General features: G+C 46.3%; 1 protein-coding gene across 3 annotated transcripts in view; it reads left to right on the top strand.

Moving 5' to 3' along the window:
• The window catches only part of PC (pyruvate carboxylase), a 96,590-nt gene that overhangs the window by 17,740 nt on the left and 55,912 nt on the right, over positions 1–22,938 (top strand). The window contains exon 1 of one of the 3 annotated variants that reach the window (XM_032357567.1): positions 17,580–17,718. The exons of the other annotated variants lie outside the window; for them this stretch is intronic. The gene's annotated coding sequence lies outside the window, so the exon portion shown is untranslated. Of the gene's footprint in view, positions 1–17,579; positions 17,719–22,938 lie in introns of those variants that run through there. 3 annotated transcript variants of the gene reach the window in all.

Here is a 22,938-nt window from a genome sequence, read left to right as displayed (position 1 = left end):
TGATTATTATAAAGAATGCAAATGAACAGCCAGATGAAGGGGTGCTTTGGGTAAAGTCCAGAAGGATCCTGAGCACAGGAACTTCTGTTCCGGTGGAGTTGGGGGGACGCCTCCCTTCCAGCACGCGGAGGCATTCGCCAGCAAGCAGCTTTCTGAACTCTGTTGTTGAGGGTATTTATGGAGGGTTCATTACGCAGGCATGATTGGCTATTCCTGATTAACTCCATCTTTAGCCAGTCTCCCTTCCTGAGGCCCAGGGATGGGGCTGAGCCGTCCAACCCTGTAATCTCACCTTTGGTTCCTCTGGCAACCAGCCCCCTCCCGAACTCTATCTAGGGGCACACCAAGAGTGATCTCATTAACATAGACTCTGGTGTGGTTGAAAAGGGCTTGTTGTGAATAGCAAAAGACACCCTACTCCCCCCCCCCCCCCCCCCCCCCCCCCGCTCCGGTCTCTGGAAATTGCAGGGGTTTTAGAATCTTTTATGCCAGGGAAACCGGGAATAAAGACCAAATTCCTATTTATTATTAGAGTATCACAGGGTCCCTGTAGGATTCTGGACTTGGATGGGCTGCGGTACCCTTGCGGTGAAATCTTTGGGATGGTGGAGTGCCTTCAGCCCTGAGAACTGAGGTCTGGTGGAAAACCTACAGAGGAGTCAGGATGCCCAGGAGTGACCCAGGCAATGGCCCTCGGGGCGTGGTTTTGGAATATAGGTGAAGTTCAGTGAGGTGAGGTCCAGAGCCGACTGATAAAGGATTCTTGAGACATCTTTGGTGCAAAATGGTGGTCTGTTAAAGCTCGAGGACAGGACCCGTGGGCAGAGAGAGCTGCTGCGCTGGCATTGTGAGGGGTGGCTGGTTGTACACTTGGCTGGGTGTGGGGGTGGGTAGGTGGGGCGCGTGGGGGGAGTAAGGAAAAGGGTTTCAAAAGAACTTTCATATGCTAAAGAAGACATACTCCATATTGGAGGCCTTGCCATTGTCAAGTTAATACTGTTTTTCCCCTTTAGCAGGGTGTTAACATGAAGACAGTTGGGAGGTTTCTGGAAGAATGTCAACCTGTCCCACCCCAGAGTGGGGGTGTGTGTGTGCAGGGGGTCAGCTTCTGCTGTCTTCAGCCAGCCTTCTGCTCCCTCATCCCTAGAGGCACCACACGTGAGCCTAGTCTTCTTACAACAAGTTTACCACTTGGTAAAGCAGGGGTTAGGGTTTAACTTAAAAAGAAAAAAAAGCATGTGTTTTAGCTAAGTAATGTTTGCATCTGACACAATAGACGTATACAGAAGCCTTGTTTTGTGATCTCTTGAAACCTAGTTCCGCTCCCGAGAGACCACCTCTGGTTCAAGTGTCTTGTCTGTCCTTTTAGAGATGATGGGTCCATTTAAAATACAAATCTATTTCTGTTCCTTTTTCCTCCTATCCTCTCTCTCTGCTCCATGCCATTGTCACTTACCAGTGTGTTAGAGATCTTCCCGTATCAGTTCAGACATGGGCTTCGCTCTTTAAAAGCCGTGTAACATTCCATAGCTTTTCTTTCTTTTTGGCCATATGTTTACTACAAAATATATCACACAGAAGAGGTATTTAAAACATATGCATACATTAAACATAAAGATCCATTAAAACAAAATAATAGATGTTTATGTTTCTATCCCCCAAGTTAAGGAATAAAAAAGACTAGATCTTATAAGCACCCCCCCATCTGCTGACGGGCCTTGCCCCACAGCTGTCCTTTTGTAGTAGCCGTTCTCCGGACTTCTCTGCCTTCCCTTCCTTCCTCTCTCCCTCCCTCGCTGCTTTGCCTTCCTTCCGTCCTTGCTTCCAGATTCATTTACTTAGAGAGAATCCCAAGCAGACTCCCTACTCAGCAATGGATCTCTGACACTGAAATCATGGCCTGCGCCCAGATCAGGAGTCAGCCTCTTAACAGGTTGAGCCATCCTGGTGGCCTCTTGATTTTTCTCAGTAGTTTTACCGCCTGTGACCAATCTCTGAGTAACTTACTGTTTAGTGTTTGCCTGTGTTTGAACATCGCAGACACGGAGTCCTACTGTAGACCTCTGACTCACTCAGCACGGTTGGGTTGTGTCCAACTCCCTTCATTTTCCCTGTTCCGTAGCTTTCTACGGTATGGATGAGCTGAAGGCTAATTTGATTAAAAAACTTCTAAGAAATAAATACATACGGGTCACCTGCATGGCTCAGTAGGTTAAGTGTCTGCCTTTGGCTCTGGTTGTGATTCCAAGGTCCTGGGATTGAGCCCCCACATCAGGCTCCCTGCTCCGCGGAGCGCCTGCTTCTCTCCCTCTACCTGTCTTTCTGCCTCCTTGTGCTCTTTCTCTGTCTCACTGTTAAAGAAATAAAAATCTTAAAAGAAAGAAACATATACATATATATGCAGGTATTTTATTCAGCATTTTTAGTTATCTGCAGGAGGCATGGATGGTGTTAAAAAACAAACCTAAAAAATTCAGCTGGGTAAATCTGAGGATTTGTCTTTATTCAGTGACGCATGAGTGAGGCAGCATCTCATGTAGCAAATAGAAAGGAGCTCTGAAGAGCTCTATGTAACGGGAGACTTTTGTAGGCAGAAGGTACAGGAACAAGGAAGGAGTAATCTATAACCTTCTTTGGCGGACGGAAGGGGTCTATCAGGCAGATGCTTCACTACTGCTGACAGAGAAGAGTCTAGATTGACTGGTTTAAGATTACATTCCAGGGAAAGATTGAACATGCAATTAGGTATTAAATATTGGCTTGCTGTTGTAGGGCTTGACACAAGTGACTCCATTTGGGGTCTGTTGTTTCTTTCTTTCTTTCTTTTCTTTTGGGGGGGGGTTCATCAATGTTTATCTAACCCTGCTAGGAAAATTCTTGTTTAATTTTGAAGTAGTGCTTTTGAGGCAGGACCCTTTCATCCCTAGGATGTGGCTCCCATGGTCATGGGTCTTCAGCTTTATCCCTTGAGAATAAAACCGCTACCGTCATAGTGATCTTATGGACGTGGTTTGGGCCATTTCCCTGGAACTGTAGTACTTGGATGCTTGGGTTGGGCCTGGAAATCTCTCACGCATCTTAAATTCATGTGCCATTGATTTGTCCTGGGAGGCCACTTTGAATTTGTAATGGAGGATAGAATCCCTGAGGTCTACCCTTCTCCTTGTAAAGCCCTGTGGTTGGCGCATCTGTACCAAGTAGGTAATGCCGGGGGCTAGGTCCACACTAGCATTCACTCCATAGACAGGGTAGCTTAGAGAGCAGGAGTGACAGAGGTAGTTTTCCATACCTGTCAACAGAGTTTTAAAACGATCCTATTTTAGATCCCGGAACTCCTTGTCTCTGGTTGCAGATTCCTGCTTGAGCATAGTTGCTTTTCCAGATACTTTGTTGTTTTGATTTCTGAAATTCTCCATAGTTTTCACATTTTTTGCATTCCTGGGGAGACTGTGTAAATATCCCATTGTCATTCTGAATATCCCACATCCCATTGTCATTCTGCTACTGCCAGTTGATCTTGGTAGGTGTTAATTTCAGGGTGGCCTGATTCTTTTTATTTTTTTAAAAACCTTTTTTGGGGGGCACCTGGGTGGCTTAGTCATTAAGCGTCTATCTTCAGCTAAGGTCATAATCGCAGGATTCTGGGATCGAGCCCCATATCAGGCTCCCTGCTTAGCAAGAGGCCTGCATCTCCCTCTCCCGCTCCCCCTGCTTGTGTTCCCTCTCTTGCTGTTATCTCTCTGTCAAATAAATAATTTAAAAAAGAAAAGTAAATGCCCCCCCCCACTTTTTTTGTGGTGCTTGGGTGGCTCAGTCAGTTAAGCATCTGACTGTTGATTTTAGCTCAGGTCATGATCTCAGTGTCGTGAAACTGAGTCCTGCATCAGGCTCTATGCTGGGCTCTGCCAACTGCCCTGGCCCTGGCTCTGGCTCTGGCTCATGCTCTCTCTCAACAAAACAGAACCTTTTTTATAACCTTTTTATAATGTCCTTCTGCTGTCTGGATGCTGAAGAAGCTGCTTATTTCCCCCCCCCTTTTTTTTAATTGTAAAATACACATGACATAAAATTTGCCATCTTAAACATTTTTATTTTTATTTTTTATTTTATTTTATTTTATTTTTTTTTTTAAAGATTTTATTTATTCATTTGACACAGAGAGATCACAAGTAGGCAGAGAGGCAGGCAGAGAGAGAGAGAGGAGGAAGCAGGCTCCCCGCGGAGCAGAGAACCCGATGCGGGACTCGATCCCAGGACCCTGAGATCATGACCTGAGCCAAAGGCAGCGGCTTAACCCACTGAGCCACCCAGGCGCCCAAACATTTTTAAATGTAAAGTTCACTGGCATTAAAAGTGTATTCACGTTGCTTGCGACTGTCACAACCATCCAACCCTGTAACTTTTTTATCCTGTAAAAGTGAAACTGTTTCCATGATTCCGTTAACCAATAACTTCCATTCTTCCCTCCCATCTGTGCCCTGGAAACCACTATTATACTTTGTCTTTTCAGATGCTTAGTGGCCATTCATATATCTTGTTTGGAGAAATGTCTGTTCAGGTCCTTTGCCCATTTTTGAATTGGGTGGTTTGTTTCGTTGTTGAGTTTTAGGAGTTCTATATATTCTGGATATCAGTCCTTTATTGGATATATTACTTGTCAGTGTTTCTTCCATCCTGTGGGTTGCCTTTTTACTCTGGGAATAATGTTTTGATGCACAAAATTTAAAAATTTTCATTAAGTATGCTTTGTTTATTTTTTCTTTAGTTACCTGTGCTTTTGGTGTTATATCCAAGAAATCACTGCCAAGACCAATCATGAAGTTTTTGTCCTATGTTTCCTTCTGCGTTTTTTTTTTTTAAAAGATTTTTATTTATTTATTTGACAGAGAGAGATCACAAGTTAGGCAGAGAGGCAGGCAGAGAGAGAGGAAGGGAAGCAGGCTCCCTGCTGAGCAGAGAGCCCGATGTGGGACTTGATCCCAGGACCCTGAGATCATGACCTGAGCCGAAGGCAGCGGCTTAACCCACTGAGCCACCCAGGCGCCCCTCCTTTTGCGTTTTATTATTTTAGGACTCACATTTAAGTTCCTGATCCATTTTGAGTTAATTTTTGCATATGGTCTTAGATAAAGATACAGCTTCATTCATGTGCATGAGGATTCCCAGTTTTCCTGGCAACATTTGTTGAAAAGAGTATCCTTTCGCCATTGGCATCTTTGTTGAAAATACTTTGATCATGTATGTGAGTTTAATTCTGGGCTCTTATTTCTGTTCCATTGGTCTGTATGTCACTCTTTATCGCAGTACCACGCTATTTTGATTACTGTAGCTTCATAGTAGGTTTTGAGATCAGGAAGTTCACACTTCCTGAACTTCCTCCAGTTCTGTTCTTTTTTTTTTTCTAAGGTTATTTCGGCTAATTGGGGTCCATTGAGATTCCATATGAATTTTAGGATGGTTTTTTCTGTTTCTGCCAAAAAAAAAAATCATTAGGATTTTGTTAGGGATTGCATTGAATCTGTAGAACGCTTAGGGTAATATTGACATTTTAATAATATTAAGTCTTCCAAACCATGAACCTGGGATGTTTCCATTTATTTATGTTTTCTTTAATTTCTTTCAGCAGTGTTTTATAGTTTTTATTATACAAGCTTTTTACCTCCTTGATTAAGTTAATTCCTAAGTATTTGGTTCTTTTTGAGGCCATTGTAAGTGGAATTGTTTTTGTAATTTTCTTATAGAAATGCAGCTGACTTTTGTGTGTGTTTTGTATCCTGCTACCTAGCTGAATTTATTTATTCTAATAGCTTTTTTTTTGTGATATCTTTTGTTTTCTACTTATAAGATCATATCCCAACAGAGATAATTTTACTTCCTTCTTTCCAAATTGGATGCCTTTTGATTTCTTTTTATTGCATAATTGCTGTGGTTAGAACTTCCAGTACTGTGTTGAACAGTGGCAGTGAAAGTGGGCATCCTTGCAATGTTCCTGATCTTAGAGGGAAAACTTTCAGCCTTTCACCATTGAGTATTGTTTGCTGTGGGTTTTTCATATCTAGCTTTTATTATGTGGAGGTTCTTTCTTTCTATTCCTGTTTCATTGAGTGTTTTCCTGAAAGGATGTTGAATTTTGTTAAATGCTTTTTCTGCATCAGTTGAGATGATCACGTTTTTTTCCCCTCCATCGTTTGTTGATGTGGTCTGTTACATTGATCTGTTTTCATATATTGAGCCTGTGCATTCCAGGAATAAATTTCACTAGGCCAGGGTGTATAATCCTTATCATATGCGGCTAAATTCTGTTTGTTAGGGTTTTTTTTTTTTTTTTTTTTGAGGATTTTTGCAGTGTTCATAAGGGATTCTGATACGTAGTTTTCTTTACAGTGTCCTTGGCTTTAGTATCAAGGTTCTGCTGGCCTCATAAAATGAATTAGGAAGTACTCCCTCCTCTTGTTTTTCGCAAAAGTTTGAGAAGGATTGGTATTAGTTCATCTTTAAATGTTGGATAGAATTTACCAGTGAAGTCATCAGGTCCAGGGCTTTCCTTTGTTGGGAAATTTTTATTAATGATTCAGTTTCTTTACTTATATTCAGATTTTCTATTTCTTCATGATTTAGTCTTGGTAGGTTTTGTATTTCTAGGAACTTGTCCATTTTATTTTTATTTTTTATTTATTATTATTATTTTTAAAGATTTTATTTATTTATCAGAGAGAGAAAGGGAGAGAGCGAGCACAGGCAGACAGAATGGCAGGCAAAGGCAGAGGCAGAGGGAGAAGCAGGCTCCCTGCCAAGCAAGGAGCCGGATGTGGGACTCGATCCCAGGATGTTGGGATCATGACCTGAGCCAAAGGCAGCTGCTCAACCAACTGAGCCACCCAGGTGTCCCAAACTTGTCCATTTTATTTAGGTTATCCAATTTGTCATGTGTAATTGTTTAGAGTTTTCTCGTAGTCCTTTTAATTTCTGTAGAATCGGTAATAATATCCCTACTCTTATTTCTCATTTTAGTAATTTGAGTCTTTTCTCTTTCTGTTTTAGTCTGTCTGGCCACTTTTTTGTTAGTTTTGTGGATCTTTGTAAGAATTAACTTTTGGATTTACTGATTTTCTCTATTCCATTTATCTTTGTTCTTAATCTATATTATTTTCTTCCTTCTAACTTTGAGTGAGTTAGTTCTTTTTCTGATTCCTTAAGTTGTAAAATTAGGTTGTTGATTTGAGATCTTGGTTTTTTTTTTTTTTTTTTTTAAAGTTTATTTAAGTAATCTCTACACTCAGCATGGGGGGGCTCCAAAACTCAGCCCTGAGATCAAGAGCTCCATGCTCCTCCAGCTGAGCCAGCCAGGTGCCCCTCTTGTTTTTTAATGTGAGCATTTATGGCTGTAAATTTTACCCTTAGCACTCCCTTCGCTGCATTTCATGAGTTTTGGTATGTTGTGTTTTCATTTTCATTTGTGTAAGTATTATTTCCCTTATGATTTCTTCTTTGAGCCACTGGTTATTTAAAAATGTGTTGTTTAATTTCCATGTATCTGTGAATTTTTCAGTTTTCCTTTTGTTACTGATTTCTGACTTCCTCCCGTCATGGTCAGAAAAGATACTTGCATGGAAAGCTGCTCTCTTTTTAATCGAGATTTGATTTGTGGGCTAATGTATGATCTGTCCTGGAAAATGTCCCACGTGCACTGAGAAGAATGTGTATTCTGTTGCTGGGTAGAGTGTTCTGTATAAATCTGTTAGATCTACTTGGTTTATTGTGTTATAGAAGTCCTCCTCTGTCTCGTTGTTCTATCCATTATTGTGAGTGGGATATTGAAGTCTCCCAACTATTACCGTAGAACTGTTTCTTTCTCCCTTCAACTTTGTCAGTTGATGATCAGTCATTAGGTGTGTAAATGTTTATGACTGTTATATTTTCTTGCTCTGCTGACTCCTTTATTAATATATAATATCTTTGTCTCATAACTTTTTTATTTTTTATTTTTATTTTTAAAAGATTTTATTTATTTATTTGACAGAGCGAGAGAGAGCACAAGCAGGCATAGCAGCAAATGGAGAAGGAGAAGCAGGCTCCCCACTGAGCCAGGGAGCCCAACCTGGGGCTCAGTCCCAGAACCTTGGGATCATGACCTGCGCCGAATGGCTCCTCTTCTTTTATAACTTTTTTATTTTAATTATTTAGTATTTATTTATTTTTAAAGATTTTATTTATTTGTCAGAGAGAGAGACAGCAAGAGAAGGAACACAAGCAGTGGGAGAGGGAGAAGCAGGCTTCCAGGCGAGCAGGGAGCCTGATGCAGGGCTCTATCCCAGGACTCTGGGATCATGACCCGAGCCGAAGGCAGAGGCCTTAACCCACTGAGCCACCCAGGTGCCCCATAAACTGATAATTCTTTTTTTTTTTTTTTAAAGATTTTATTTATTTATTTGACAGAGAGACATCACAAGTAGGCAGAGAGAGAGAGAGGAGGAAGCAGGCTCCCTGCTGAGCAGAGAGCCCGATGCGGGACTCGATCCCAGGACCCTGAGATCATGACCTGAGCCGAAGGCAGCGGCTTAACCCACCGAGCCACCCAGGCGCCCCATAAACTGATAATTCTTATAGAGGCATTAGTCTCCTAAATTGTATAGAAAAGATTTAAATTTACAAACTAAAGTTGTAATAATACTAGTGTTTACACAAGTAATTTTCTTTTCTTCCAATGTTTAAGTGTCTTAAATGATGTAGAAAAGTAGTTTGTTGCGATAATACTAGCTTTTATAATTGCCCATGTAATTACCTTTATTGAGATCTTTATTTCTGCTGATGGCTTTGAATTACTATCTAGTATCTGTTCATATCATCTTGCATGATTCCTTTGAGCGTATCTTGGAGGGCAGGTCTAGCGGCCAGACTCCCCTTCCCTTTTTGTTTACCTGGGACTGTCTTAATTTCTCCCTCACTTTTGAAGGACATCTTTGCCAGATACAGGATTTATGGTTGATAGGGTTTTTTCCTTTTAGCACTTACAAATACATTGCTCCACTGCATTTTGGCCTCGAGCATTTCTGATTACAGAGTGCTAAATATCCCTCTATGTGACAGTTTGCTTCTCTCTGCTTCTCTCTGCTGTTGTGATGATTCTCTTTGTTTTTGTCCTTTGAAAATTTGATTATAATGTGTCTGGGTATGGGTCTCTCTCCCTCTTTTTTTAAAAGATTTTATTTGTTTATTTGACAGAGAGAGATCACAAGTAGGCTATATAGGCAGGCAAGCAGAGAGAGAGGGGAAGCAGGCTCGCTGCTGAGCAGAGAGCCCTCCCGATGCAGGGCTCCATCCCAGGACCCTGAGCTCATGATCTGAGCCGAAGGCAGAGGCTTAACCCACTGAGCCACCCAGGCGCCCTGGGTGTGGGTCTCTTTTTGGGTCTCATATTCTCATATTAATTGGGTTCATTGAGCCTCTTGGATGTTCATACTCATGTTTTTCATCAAATTGGGATGCAGATAGTCTCTCTTCATCTTCCTTCTGGGCTCTTAAAGTGCATATATTGGTATGCTTGATGGTGTCCCGCAGATGCCTTATGCTCTGTTCAGTTTTCTTCAGTGTTTTCTTTCTGTTCTTCACATTTGATAATTTCCATTGTCCTGTCTTCAGGTTCATGGATTCTTTCTTCTGCCTGCACAACTCTGTCTTTGAATTGCTGTAGTATATTTTTCATTTCAGATATTGTAGTTTCTAGCTTTAGAATTTCGTTTCGGTTTTGGTTTTTTAAAATATCTTTATTGATAATTTCCACATAATTTCCTTGACTTTCTCCACATCTTTCTTCAGTTCTTTGAGAATCTTTAAGACAGTTATTTAAAAGTCTTTGTCTAGTAAATTTGCTATTAGGTCTTTCTCAGAGACAATATCTGTTTTCTCCTTTGAATGGGCCATACTTTTCTGGTTTTTTTTGTATGCCTTGTGATTTTTGTTGTTGTTGTTGAGCACTGGGCATTTGATTCCAATAGTGTGGTATCTGGAAGTCAGACTTCCTGTTTCCCAGGGCTTTTTGTCTTTGCTTATTGTTTTTGTTTTTGTTTTTTTTTTAATTATTGTTGTAGGCTGACTCTTTGCTGAGGATCAGCCTGGGGTGTGTATGTAAGATCTTTATAGGTGTTTTCCGTGCGTCTTCCCAACATGCACATGGTCACTTTCCAGTTTTGCATGTGCAGTTGTTTTGGATGTTCTCGTCTTTACTGTCTAGCTCCCCAAAGGGGAAAAAGCAAAAAATGAAGGGAAGGAAAGAGGCAGTCCCTTCAACTGGAGGGGTGGGGGTCTTGCAACAGTGGAGGAAAGTGCAGTAACGATGGCCACCCACCTCTTTTTCTGTACCTCTGTGATCAGGAGCAGCAGTCAATGATCAGAGCACAGATCTTCAATATTTGAAGGTCAGGGTCCTCTCTGGCTCCCTCTGGCTCCCACATGTTGCGTGCCCCCTGCTCCAGGAACATACACACCTCTTCCTGCCTTGTGGCTTGGGATTGGGGATGCATAGAGTCTACTATGCTAAGAGCTGAAATTAACAGAAATTAACTGCAACTTACCCCCCAAGAATTCCCATGGAAATTGCAGACTGTAGACTTCAACAGATTCCAACAGACTCCTGAGTTCCAAAATAGTTATATCAGAAAATTCTGCCAGTAGTTGTGTAGGAGGGAAGTCAGATTCCTGGAACTACTTACTTCGCCATCTTCCCAGCTAGGAATGAAGAGGAGTCCAGCGGTGTGCCTGGGAGTTGAGCTCTGGAGTCAGACTACTGGGTTCAAGTCCTTGACTAATTAAAGCATAACTAGGGAGGCCAGCCTGGATGGTTAAAAATTATGTATTTCAAATGTTATGTAGGCATGAATGTTCACAGCAGCATGATTCATAATAGCCCAAGAGTAGAAACGACCCAGATGTTTATCCGCTGATGAGTGGATAAACAAAATTTGGTATATCCACAAAATGGCATGTTATTCAGCCATAAAAAGAAGTGACGCACATGCCACAGCACGGGTGAACATTGAAATCATTATGCTGTGTGAAAGAAGCTAGTGCAAAAGGCCATATAGTATATGGACTTTATATGAAATGGCCATAGTAGGCAAATTCATAGAGACAGAAGGTAGACTGGTAGTTGCTAGGGGCCAGGGAGTGGGGGGGTGATGGTTAATAGTACTGGGTTTCTGGGACGCCTGGGTGGCCCAATCAGTTGAGCGCCCGACTCTTGGTTTTGGCTCAGGTCATGATCTCATGGGTCATGGGATCGAGCCCCACGCATGAGGCTCTGTGCTGGGTGCAGAGCTTGCTTCAGAGTCTCTCTCCCTCTGCCCCTTCCTGCTCTCTTCCCTCTTCCTCTATGCCTCTTTCCCTCTCTCTTTTTCTCTCTATCTCTCTAAATAAACAAATAAATCTTTTAAAAAAAGTACTGGGTTTCTTTTTGGGGTGATACAAATGTTCTGGAATTAGATAGTGGTGATGGCCGCACAGCATTGTGAAGTTCTAACTTGCACACTTTAAAATGGTGGGAAACACACTTAAAAAAATTAGAGTTGCAAAGTGAAAGCTTCATCATGCCATGTGAAACTTCGTTCTCCTCTTTGTCAGCAGGCCTGTGCTCTTTGTATGCACTTGTGACCACTGTGTGTGCGTGTTTAGGCCCTTGTGCCAAACAGTTCTAACAGTTCATGTACCTGTCACTGGTCCTGTCAATTTACCACGATGGATAATTTAAAAAAATTCTACTTCCTACATCCTACATGATGCCAGGCACTTAAGAGATTCTTTGTAAACATTTACTGAATTACTGCCGCTTGCTCTTTGCGTTTCATTAATGTGGACACTTGCAGGTTAGCTGGAATTACATTGTTCAGGATTGTTTCAGAAAGAGGTAATACCTCTTAAATTATGTGTCTTTCAGTAAGAGCTCTACATTTTACATTTGTAAGCTGTGTATATATTTTTTCCAGACAGAAAATAGTGTGCTTGGCTTTTCTGATCACAAAGATGATATTTGCTAATTTTAAGCAAGATTTAGATAATGGTCTTGCTTGGACTGTGACCTTTACTTTTAGAAGCCTCCAGACAATGCCAAGTCAGCAAAGGAGCTTCTTTTTTTTTTTTTTTTTCCCCCTCCCCTCTCTTTCTGTTCTATCATCCTTTTTATTATCTTCTCTGCATCTTGAATTAGTTTGGCCTTCATCACTTCTTTCCAAATAGTTTCTTAGATACCTTCTGTGAGACAGGACCCTAGGATGCCATTTTCCTATTGTCCAAAGATCATGTCTATCTTGTTTGCAAATAAGAAGAAAGAATGCATAGTGTTTGTTGTTTGTTCTGCCACATCAACGCCCCCTTAATTCCCAACTTTTCTCTTTCTCTCTTCTTTTTTTTTTTTTTTTGCTTCATGATTTTTTTGAATCCCAGAGCTGTGTGCTTTTCTGTGACCCGTTGAAAATCTTCATCTATGTCGTGGCTCTTTTGTGGAAAGGAAGCGGTGGACTTCGGAAACCTCTTCCCTCCCCTTTGTGTGTGGCTGAGACGTCACTAGGCTGCCTTCTTGCCGCCCCGTGGCAGCTGGTCCCCTTTCTCCGCAGCACTCAGAGCTCAGCAGCCTCAGGCCAGATGAGACATGGCAGCTGGGACGGGCCATTTTCTACTTAGGAGGCTGATGCCACTGACCTGGCTTTTCTCTTGAAGTTCGTTTTCAGCAGCGAGGATGCTCCCGTACTCCTTGTGTCCTTCTCCAGAACCGCCTTCTTAGCTAACAGCACACGAGCTTGGCGCCCAGGTGGGAACTGACAGGCCCACTCAGTGCTGGCGAGGCCAGTGGCCCTCGACTTCCTGTGGCTGGAGGACGACTCGTGCCCATGTCACCTGCAGCCGTGAGGGGATGCGGACCCGAGATGGGAAAGAAAGGGTAGAGCACGGGATAAGCAGAACTTCTCCATGGAGTTTCGGGTGCACACCCGGCAGAGCTGGTTTTCCTAGTTGACGCTGGGAAGACTGAGAAATGTTTTATTTTTTATTATTTTTTTAAGACTTTATTTATTTATTTGACAGAGATCACAAGTAGGCAGAGAGGCAGGTGTTGCGGGGTGGGGGCGGGGAGCAGGCTCCCCACCGAGCAGAGAGCCCGATGCGGAGCTCGATCCTAGGACCCTGAGATCATCACCGGAGCCCAAGACAGAGGCTTAACCTACTGAGCCATTCAGGCGCCCCTGAAAGGAAGTTTTAATCTTCGGTTGAAGCCGGTGCTTGTTGAATGAAAGTGCGTCCGTCTGTAGCTTCCTGCCATTACACTGTTGATTTCGGTTTGAAGCGCCTTATCACGCAGATTTAAATTGAGGCTGTCGGAAAGCTTCTTTCTTTCAGAATGTCTGTTCTGGGATTGTAGAGGCCCGGTGGGCTCCGTGCAGACAAAGGGGTCCACGGCCTCATTCACAAGCACGGGGGGATTGTGATGAGGAGGATGCGGGCTCTCCTTTTTTCTGTTTAACCGAGGCGGGGGTTAGGGAAGAAACCCCTTTATGAATGATGTTGGGGAGGCAGCTTTCTCTTTGTAGGGCCTTGTCAGTCCAAAATTCTCAGGGAGCGCTCCAAAGTGGGAGGAAAATGAGAGCAGAATTCTTGGGTGGGTTTGTATCTGCTGGTTGTTTTTTCTTCCCGCCCATTTAAAACTAAATGTGTGTCATAGAAATCAGTCGTAGAGTGTAACAGCAGCTACATTTGTTCTGCTCTGCTGGGGTCTCTTCTGGAGGCCGAAGGTGTTGCCCTGAGGAAACTGAGGCTCCTGGGGGTGATCTCCTTGCCCCAAGTTGTCTAGGGATAGAGTGGCAGAGACCGGGGGCAGACTCGGCTCTCTGTCCAGACACCCGGGCCCCAGTCCGGCGCCACTGCCGACAGAAGCCGACGCCGCCCTCTGCCAGGAGGCCACGCGGTTGCTGCTTTCTCTGACTGGCCCGGCTTCTCTTTGTCGGTTTCTATGCCGGTGTCTCTCGCGAAGCCTCTCCTTCCTTTTCTTTTTCCTTTCCTGCTGGCCTCGGACATGATGCTCGCAGTGTAGAAGCAGGATTCTTGGCTCAGAACATCTTGGTTCTTGTCTAAATCCCCAGATTTTCCTCGGCCTCTTTCATTTTCGCTTTCGTTTCCCCTGGACAGTACTGCTGCTTCAGGCCATCGTGAGGAGAAAGATGAGCCTGCCCGAGGGTTTGAAGAAACGTCAAGGAGGAGTTTTTTTTAGCAAACAGTTGGGTGTTTGGGAAGCTTGGTGCCCCGCTGCTTTATGTCCTGGTGAGAGCCGGTGCTCTTCCTCGCGACGCGGTGGGGCACGGGTGCGAGCGGATGTGGTCGGGGGCAGTGAGGCCGCTGGCCTGGGAAGCCGTCTTGTCCTTGGCCACATTGCATCACACTGGTCTGCACTGAACCATCGTGAGTCCAGGAGCAGTGCTGTTTCCTAAAGAGGTGGGAGATACCCCCCCCACAGAGGGAAGAGAGCCCTGGGTGAAGCTGCTTGGAGGAGGGTATGGTGAAGACAGAGGGTGCCCTTGAGAGCCTGGACTTGACAGGAAACCATTGCCGAGAGTTGGCCCCTTGCTCTTTCTGAAGCTGTTAACAGGTTTCTAGAAGACAGGCTGCACACCACACCTGGTCTTAGGTCCGTGCCATTTCTCCTACCACCCCGCCCCCCATTTCTCCCAGCCCCACATGCCGAGATCTGGGGCTGACGGCCCTGTTGATGAGTAGCCAGGCCACCCGTTCTCCAGGCTGTCTACTGTGCCAGCTGAGGTTCGTCTTGTTGGCAAGGGAGGTCTGAGAACACATCTTGCTCCCCCTGCCACCCCCTTTGTACCCCAGCCAGAGGCGTGGTCTCTTCTGGGTCCCTGGTGAAGTGAGCCGCCTTGTTCCAAATTACATACGCGCCAGCTGTCTCTGCTACTCTGATGACTCCAGATCAGACCAGCCTCATTCTGAATCCATTCATCTGTGTTCATTCCACGAACATTTTGTGCCAGGCATTGTGGTAACCTGCATTCTCAAGGCCGCATCCGACCTCATCAAACCAGGATCGCTTGCAGAAGTGTGGGTCACTGATGAATGTGCCTTTGACCTGATGCCTGTTTAATAAACTTACGCTCCTCCTGAGTAATCTGGTGTCTCTTCCCAAGGAGTTGAGGCCTAGATTTTGATTCTGACCTCATTCAGAGGGGGAGCCTGGGCCAGGCCCCTCACTGCCAGGCCTCATTTTTTTCTCAGCATTGGGAGGTAGAGGCTCCCCCCTCCCCCGCTCCTTGCTATTTGTTTGCTATTCCTAGCACAGATCCTTGCATCGGCCCAGGCCCATTCACGGCCTCTGGCCTAGAGCCTGTTCCACTGTTGTCACTACCCTGTCCCTCCCACCCCTTCCCCGAAGCAGTGACCCCTTCCCCGAAGCGGTGGCTTCTGTTCCTTCGCTCTTACCAGCTCCAGAAGGTCTCAGGGGAGCCTCTGATGGCACCTGGGAAGCCCCTTCCCCAACTTCCAAAAAGATGCTCTTTAAGGGTACCAGGGAAGGGGGAACTTGAAAGTAGAAAGTTTTTCTTCATTTGTTTTACCTTTTGAGACCAACCTGATGGCTTGAGACAGTCCACTTGGGCCCAAGGTGCCGGGATTATCTGAGCTTTCCCAGGGTCTCCTGAAACCCTCTGGCTTCTGTGAGGGCTGAAGGCTCCCGTGGGCCTGCAGGCCTGCGGGGCTCGGTCTTTCTCCTCTCTGAGCTACTGTGTTGGAGGTGCTTTTGGATAGAGGAGTCTTCAGGGACAAGAAGGAAGTGTTTTGTGGACCTCAACGCGTCCGGGACTCTGCTTCGAGGCCAGGGTGAAAAACAGAACACTTGGAGGCTTAGGGGGTGGAGAAAACTTTTAGTCATTCTGTTTACTTATTCCTTTGTGTCTCATCTTCCCACCCACACCCCCAAAAAGAGACCGATGGAAGTAGTGAGGCTTGCTGGTTTGTTTGCTGCCCTTTGCAGGAGTTGCCAGTGAGACAAATTCTCATTGGCTTCCTGTGACTGTTTCCTTTAATGCAAAATGATTTAGGAGGAGGAAAGAGGATTTCATTTTGTTTTCCTCACCACCTAGAGAGCTCTCAGCCTTCTGCCAGGAAAGGGACTTGGGCATTTTGAGTCAAGATTTTGCAGTGGATGGTGGGTGTTCCACAGAGATAAAAACGTGTAACTTAGGGGACAAGATTCCATTTTCTCCCCTGCTTGTAGCTGGAGGTCCTCCTGGACCTTCCATAGACCTTCCCTGCAGCTGGCCATTGGCTCTTAGTGCAGCTGTTCCAGATGGCTGGGGCACCTGTTGCCCCAGGTCACCCAAGTCCAGGCCAAAAAATCATCTCTGCCTTGTTACACAAGAATGACAACAGTTTTCCAGACCCTTTCCCCTTTTTGGTGACTTACATCCACGTAAGCAGCTGACATGCCTGTGTTCAGGTGTTTGATTACACTGAAGCTGAGGCCCAGCTAAGGCGAAGTCCACACACCAGACACAGCCCGAGAGCGACGTCCGAGCTGCAGACACACAGCTGCTGAAACATACAGCCAGCCTTCCAGGCCTGGCTCCGGTTTTCCCTGGAGCGCAGTTCTGGAATTTCAGGCTTGACCTCTCTTCTTACCTTACCACTTCTCCATCCCCCTCTTATCCAGATCAGAGGCAGGTGAGGGCTGGTCTGGAAACTGATCCCAGTTTGCGTGGACTCTTCCAGCAAACACAGCGCTCTCACCTCTGTTCCCGAGAAGAATTAGGGCTGTCATTCTGGTAGATGGTCGCATAGAACTGGGCCTGAGAAATCTGCCACCAAGTCCCCTGGACAGTCTGCCGCACTTTATCTCTCCCTTAAGGGCTTCTTAGGTCCCCAGACATATACCTCGTGCCTGTTCAGTTCTTTGTTCTGCAGGGTTTGGGATGCAGAGATGAGTAAGTTGTGTTCTCCAGCCTGGCAGTGGGGTGAGCTCCTTGCTGCGTCCAGCCAGCCATGTCGCTTGGGAAGTAAAGCTCTGTTTTACTTTGTGAGGAGCGCAGGTCATACCTGTAATACTGCTTGGCAGCAAGCAGAACAGGCCTTCTGTCCATAACCATGAACCTGGCCTCCCATTGCTAAGAGAAGATAGTGGGCTGGGCTGAATGGTGAATCACCCCTGGGGTCCTTGGTCTCCATGATCACTCGGCATGGAGTGCTCCGCAGCTGGCCCTCGCCTTCAGGGGCCACTGTGTAGTTGACAGACACTTGCATGTGTCCCCCAACTAATTATTGAGTACTCATGTGTTCCAGACCCCATGCTACCTGTTGGAGACACAACAGGGAGCCGGAAAGATGGAGCCCTGGTCGCTTGGCATCAGAGCAGACAGGTAGAAGGCCAGTTACTGTTCAGTTTGGCTGTGATAAGTGCTGGGAGGAAAAGCGACGTGGGCGGGAGAGCGCCTTAACCGGGAGGGCCGGCCAGCCGGTTATCTGCCTCCACAGCGGGCAGCGGCTGGGTGTGGATCTTGGCAGAACACAGGGAACCTTAGGCAGGGCTTAGCGACTCCAGCTCAGCACTCCCGGAACTGGAACAGAGGGCGGGAGGAGCTACGGCAGGCACCACTGTCTTCCACCGCTCCCTACCCCTTCTTCCCCTTCCCCAAGTCCCTGGCTGGATTGGGGTTCCCGGAGCTGTTTGCAGACCTGGTGAGCCCCTTTCCAGTGGCACACCCTGGGACCTCTGGTGCCATTGCTCTTAACCAGCCCCTGCGGTAACACTGAGGTGATGGCAGAAATGCCCCCAGGGGACGGGGTCTGTTTCTAGTTAATTACATGCTTTCTTGCCAGGCAGCGGATGGTCAGGTTGTGGGTTGTCTGGGCTTACTCTCTCTGCACACTTGCGGAGCATTTACTTTGGGCCAGGCTCAAAGAGCTCCCAGCAAAGTCTTCTCAGGGTTTTCTTTTGGCCTCTTAGCTGTGGCCCTCGCTGGGAGAGACAGGAAGGGAGGGATGAGTGCCGGTGAAGGGGACTGAGTTGTTTTCAGGTTGCCCGCGTGCTGGGTGACCCGGGACACAGGAAGCACCCTGACTATGAGTTCCTAAGATTTCTTTTCTTTTTTTAAAGATTGTATTTATTTATTGGACAGACAGAGATCACAAGTAGGCAGAGAGGCAGGCGCAGAGAGAGAGAGAGAGAGAGAGAGAAAGAGAGAGGGAAGCAGGCTCCCTGCTGAGCAGAGAGCCCAATGCGGGTCTCTATCCCAGGACCTTGAGATCAGGACCTGAGCCAAAGGCAGAGGCTTAACCCACTGAGCCATCCAGGTGCCGCATCTAGATTTCTTTTTTTGAAGGCCTACAACTGTGGCTATGTCCCAGGGCCAGTGCCATCTTTGGACAGGCATGTGTCCTCCCCGCCTGGAACTCATATCTCAGAGAGCCCCACGTGTGGGAGTACTCCCCCGTGACTCTTCTGGGTCCCCCTCCAGTGCCGTTCTGGCTGGGCATTCCCAGCCCTGAGTGGGACCCATATTGTATCTTTGGGGTGCTCTCAACCCTCTGCCCTGTTCAGGGACAACCAGATGTCCTAAGAGCTTGTCCCAGGGTCTTATGTCTGGGCCCAGTTCCAGGATGGCTCCCACTGGAGGCCGCAGTATTATTTCTTTTGTAGGCTTGTGTGTTCGCGTTATCAGCACCATCTTGGCTGTCCAATCTGTGAGATTCACTGGAACACACGTGATAACGTGTGTTCGCGTTATCAGCACCATCTTGGCTGTCCAATCTGTGAGATTCACTGAACACTGTGAGATTGGACAGCCAAGATGGTGCTGATAACGCGAAGTGTGCATGACTCAAGTTTTTATTTTTTAAAAAATATTTTATTTATTTATTTGTCAGAGAGAGAGAGAGATCACAAGTAGGCAGAGAGGCAGGCATGGAGAGAGGGGGAAGCAGGCTCCCCACTGAGCAGAGAGCGGATGCGGAGCTCGATCCCACAACCCTGGGATCATGACCTGAGCTGGAGTGAGGCCCAAGACAGAGGCAGATGTCCACTGAGCCATGCAGGTGCCCTGTGACTCAAGTTTTTATATAGATGAGGCATTCCTCCCCCAAAATATTTGCCTGGGGCCCTGCATATCCTAGGGCAGACCTGCCCGAGGGCTGCCGGTTGGGCCCTCCAGCTCTGCATTGCTCCTCTTGGCCTGCCCCAGAGACGAGGATAAGGGCCCATTGTTTGTTCCCCGGGGCCTGAATGGCACTTTGTTTTCTTCGTTTGAACTCCCAGGCTGTGGCTTTTCTGCTGCTGCTCTTGGCTGTAGTCACGTCTCGGATGAGAAATCCGTTCCCACTCTGACTTCACGGTGTTCCAGTGAATATCCTGGGAGGGCAGGGCTGTGAGCCAACTTGGGGTCTTGTGTTAGTCACTGTGGGGTGAGAGCTAAGAACCGAGGTGCTGAGAGCAGGGCCCTCCCCTACCAGGAGGGCTTAGCTGTGGCCGAAGGAAAAGTGGGGAGACCCCTTTGTTCACACTGAACGGAGGAGCTAGCTGGCAGGAATGTAGGCCCGCCCTGATGGGCAGGAAGGGAATGTGGTGGGAATGCAGGGTGAGCCGTCGCTGGGGCCTGCCTGGGTGGGGGCAGCTGGACCGAGGCAGAGGATGCTGTTTGCCGCCCTCCTTTCTCTGTGCCTTCTTGCGGCCCTCCAGCGGCACCCGTTTACCACGTGGCCTGCTCTCTGGTGTGGAAATGAGTACAAGCCCAAGAACGGAAGGTGCCTCGTTTATGCTGAGGTCAAAGGCACCAGACGGTGGAGCAGGGGTGGGCGAGCGAGCGGGTAGAGAGCTCGTTCGTCGAACGTGGAGAGTGCAGCGAGCGGTCTTTGCCCGCCGGCTCCCGGCCTTCTCAGGCGTCAGTTACAGGGCATTGAGTCAGGCCCCCGCTGCCCTGACTCAGAACAGGAACCCCGGCTCACCTCCCTCTGGCGCCTCTGCTTATGTTCCTGTGCGAAGGAGGCGGTTTGTTTTCTTTTAAAGGTGCTTTGCCCTTCTCCCAGTGTGCAGGGAGGGGCCTCCTAGAGGAGTGTCTCTTCAAGTGGGGTTCATAGGCCCATTTCAGGGGGGGTCCCTGAGTCCAGATGGTAGTTGTAATGCTAACGAGAGATAACTCGCCTCTCCCCGCGCGCTCACAAGTGCACGGCTGTTGCAGAAGCCAGCTGGGCGAGGCTGCTGGAGTCCACGGAGTCAGGGCGGCGGGGTGGGGGTGGGGGCACGGAGCCCTTGGCCTCCACACGCTTGCCATGCCAGGAGCTGGCTTTGCACAGCAGTGGCCTTGACGAAGCAGGAAGGTGGCCATTTCATTGACTCCCCACACGTGTGGTGTGTGCACGTCCTTCCTCCCCTGTGTGGCGAGATGCGCTGTCACTGCCCGGGCTGAACTGTGTTGCAGGCTGAGGACGGGCACTCCTGGGGTTGTGTGGGTTGCGAGCTGAACTGGCCACTTTTTGCAGGGAATGCTGTTTGTACTCGAAAGAGCAGGCAGTTGTGGTTATTCAGACTTGGCTACTCAACTGACTTTTCTTGAAAAATGGTTGTAGCAAACCCGTCGCTTCAGAGAAAATCGCTAATAACATTTATTGCCGGTGGCCAGATTCAAGCTGTCAAGCCACAGTGAGTGTTTTGGAAAGCTTTTACCCACCATCATGAGCTCCGCTGCTTTTCAGCCCTTAGACTTTCTGATGATTTTATTGATGGTAATATTAGACATGTGACATCTTGGTGTTTTATTAGAAAATGTGTCCCCATCTGGAAGATCAGCATAAGCCTGTGAACCAGTATTTTTCCAAATGACCAGTGTGGTGTGTAAGGTTACAAAATCATGTTGGGTAAAGGGCCCATTTATATTTCAAGATAGGCCAGTGGATTTTTTTTTAAGATTTTATTTATTTGACAGAGATCACAAGTAGGCAGAGGCAGAGAGAGAGAGAGAGAGACAGGGGAAAGCATGCTCCCTGCTGAGCAGAGAGACCGATGTGGGGCTCCATCCCAGGACCCTGGGATCACGACCTGAGCCAAAGGCAGAGGCTTCAACCCACTGAGCCACCCAGGCACCCCCAGTGGATTTTAAAATAACACAGTACATTAAGGTTCATAGGGTTTCCTATCTCACATTATCATTAATTACTGTTGATCAGGTTTTGGTATAGTATCAAACAGGAGACTCCAGCATTGTCTGAAATGGCTACTAAAATATTCCTCCCTTTTGTTAATACATGCCTGGTGAGTTGTCCAGATTTTCCTTGTGAGCATCACTTATCACAACAGACTGAATGCAGAAGCACAGATATGAGAATCTACTATCTTCTGTTAAGTTGGACATGAAGTAGATTTAAAACATGTAAAGTGATACCACTCTTCTAAGTGTTTTTGAAAGTATAGTTATGTTTTTGGGGGAGGGTATGTGCTATGGTGAGTGCTGTGAAGTGTGTAAACCTGGCAGTTCACAGACCTGTACCCTTGGGGCTAATAATACATTATATGTTAATAAAAAATAAAAAGTAGGGAGCGCCTGGGTGGCTCAGTGGGTTGAGCCTCGTCAGCTCTCTGCTCAGTGGGGAGCCTGCTTCCTCCTCTTTCTCTCTGCCTGTCTATCTGCCTACTTGTGATCTCTACCTGTCAAAAAAATAAAATCTTGAAAAAAATTTTTAAAAATAGTTATGTTTTATGAAAAGTATGTTAACCTGTAATGTATTTATTATTTTAAAACATTAAGAAACATAAATGAGAGTACCACATCCCAGAATAACCCTGCACTGCGTTTGCTTCGCTTACACAAAGCTCAGTTCCCCTTACTACAAGATTGTCTGAGGTCAGAGAGCATATAGACTTCTGATGGGTGGTTAAAATTTTTATTTGTGCAAGGATTTTAACTTTTCAAGAAGTTTTAACATGCGTTTTTTTTTTTTAAGATTTTATTTATTTATTTGACAGAGAAATCACAATAGGCAGAGAGGCAGGCAGAGAGAGAGAGAGAGGGAAGCAGGCTCCCTGCTGAGCAGAGAGCCCCATGGGGGGCTCCATCTCAGGACCCTGAGATCATGACCTAGGCCAAAGGCAATGGCTTAACCTACTGAGCCACTCAGGTGCCACTCAGGTGCCCCTAACATGCGTTACTTTACTTTTAAAAATTCATTTTTAGGGGCACCTGGGTGGCTCAGTGGGTTGGGGCCTCTGCCTTTGGCTTGGGTCATGATCCCAGGGTCCTGGGATCAAGCCTCACATCCAGATCTCTGCTCTGGGGTGAGCCTGCTTCCCCCTGCCCTCTCTGCCTGCCTCTCTGCCTATTTGTGATCTCTGTCAAATAAATAAAATCTTTAAAAAAAAATTCACTTTTATAATATCTTTACTTGAGAGATAATTCATATATTATAAAATACATCCCTTTTAAAGGTTTAATTCAGTGGCTTTAGTATATTCAGTGTTGTGTAACCAACACTGCTATTCCCGAACATACTCCTAACCCCAGAAGGAAACCCTGTGCCCATCAGCAATCACTCTGTTATCCCGCCCCCCCAGCCCCTGGCAACCAATCATTTGCTTCTGTCTCTGTGGTTTTGCCTATTCCGGACATTTCATATAAATGGAGTCAGACAGTATGTGGCCTTTTATGTCTGGCTTTTTTCAGTTAGGATGTTTTCAAGCTTCACCCACTTTGTCACAAGTAGTAATTCAGTCATCTTTTTCTTGGCTGAATAATATCCCATTGTACGGATAGACCACATGTTTATCCATTCACCAGTTGGACCTTTGGGTTGTTTCCACTTTTGGTTATTCTGGCCTGTGCCGCTGTGACCCTTTGTGTACATAGTTGGTGTAGACACATATTTCTGTTTCTCTTGTGTTTCTGTCTAGGAGCCGGGTCGTATGGTAATTCA

Source organism: Mustela erminea, chromosome 9 (assembly GCF_009829155.1).
Source record: "Mustela erminea isolate mMusErm1 chromosome 9, mMusErm1.Pri, whole genome shotgun sequence".
Lineage (NCBI taxonomy): Eukaryota > Metazoa > Chordata > Mammalia > Carnivora > Mustelidae > Mustela > Mustela erminea.
The sequence above is the reverse complement of the archived record's forward strand: the minus strand, read 5'-3'. Positions and strand labels throughout refer to the sequence as shown.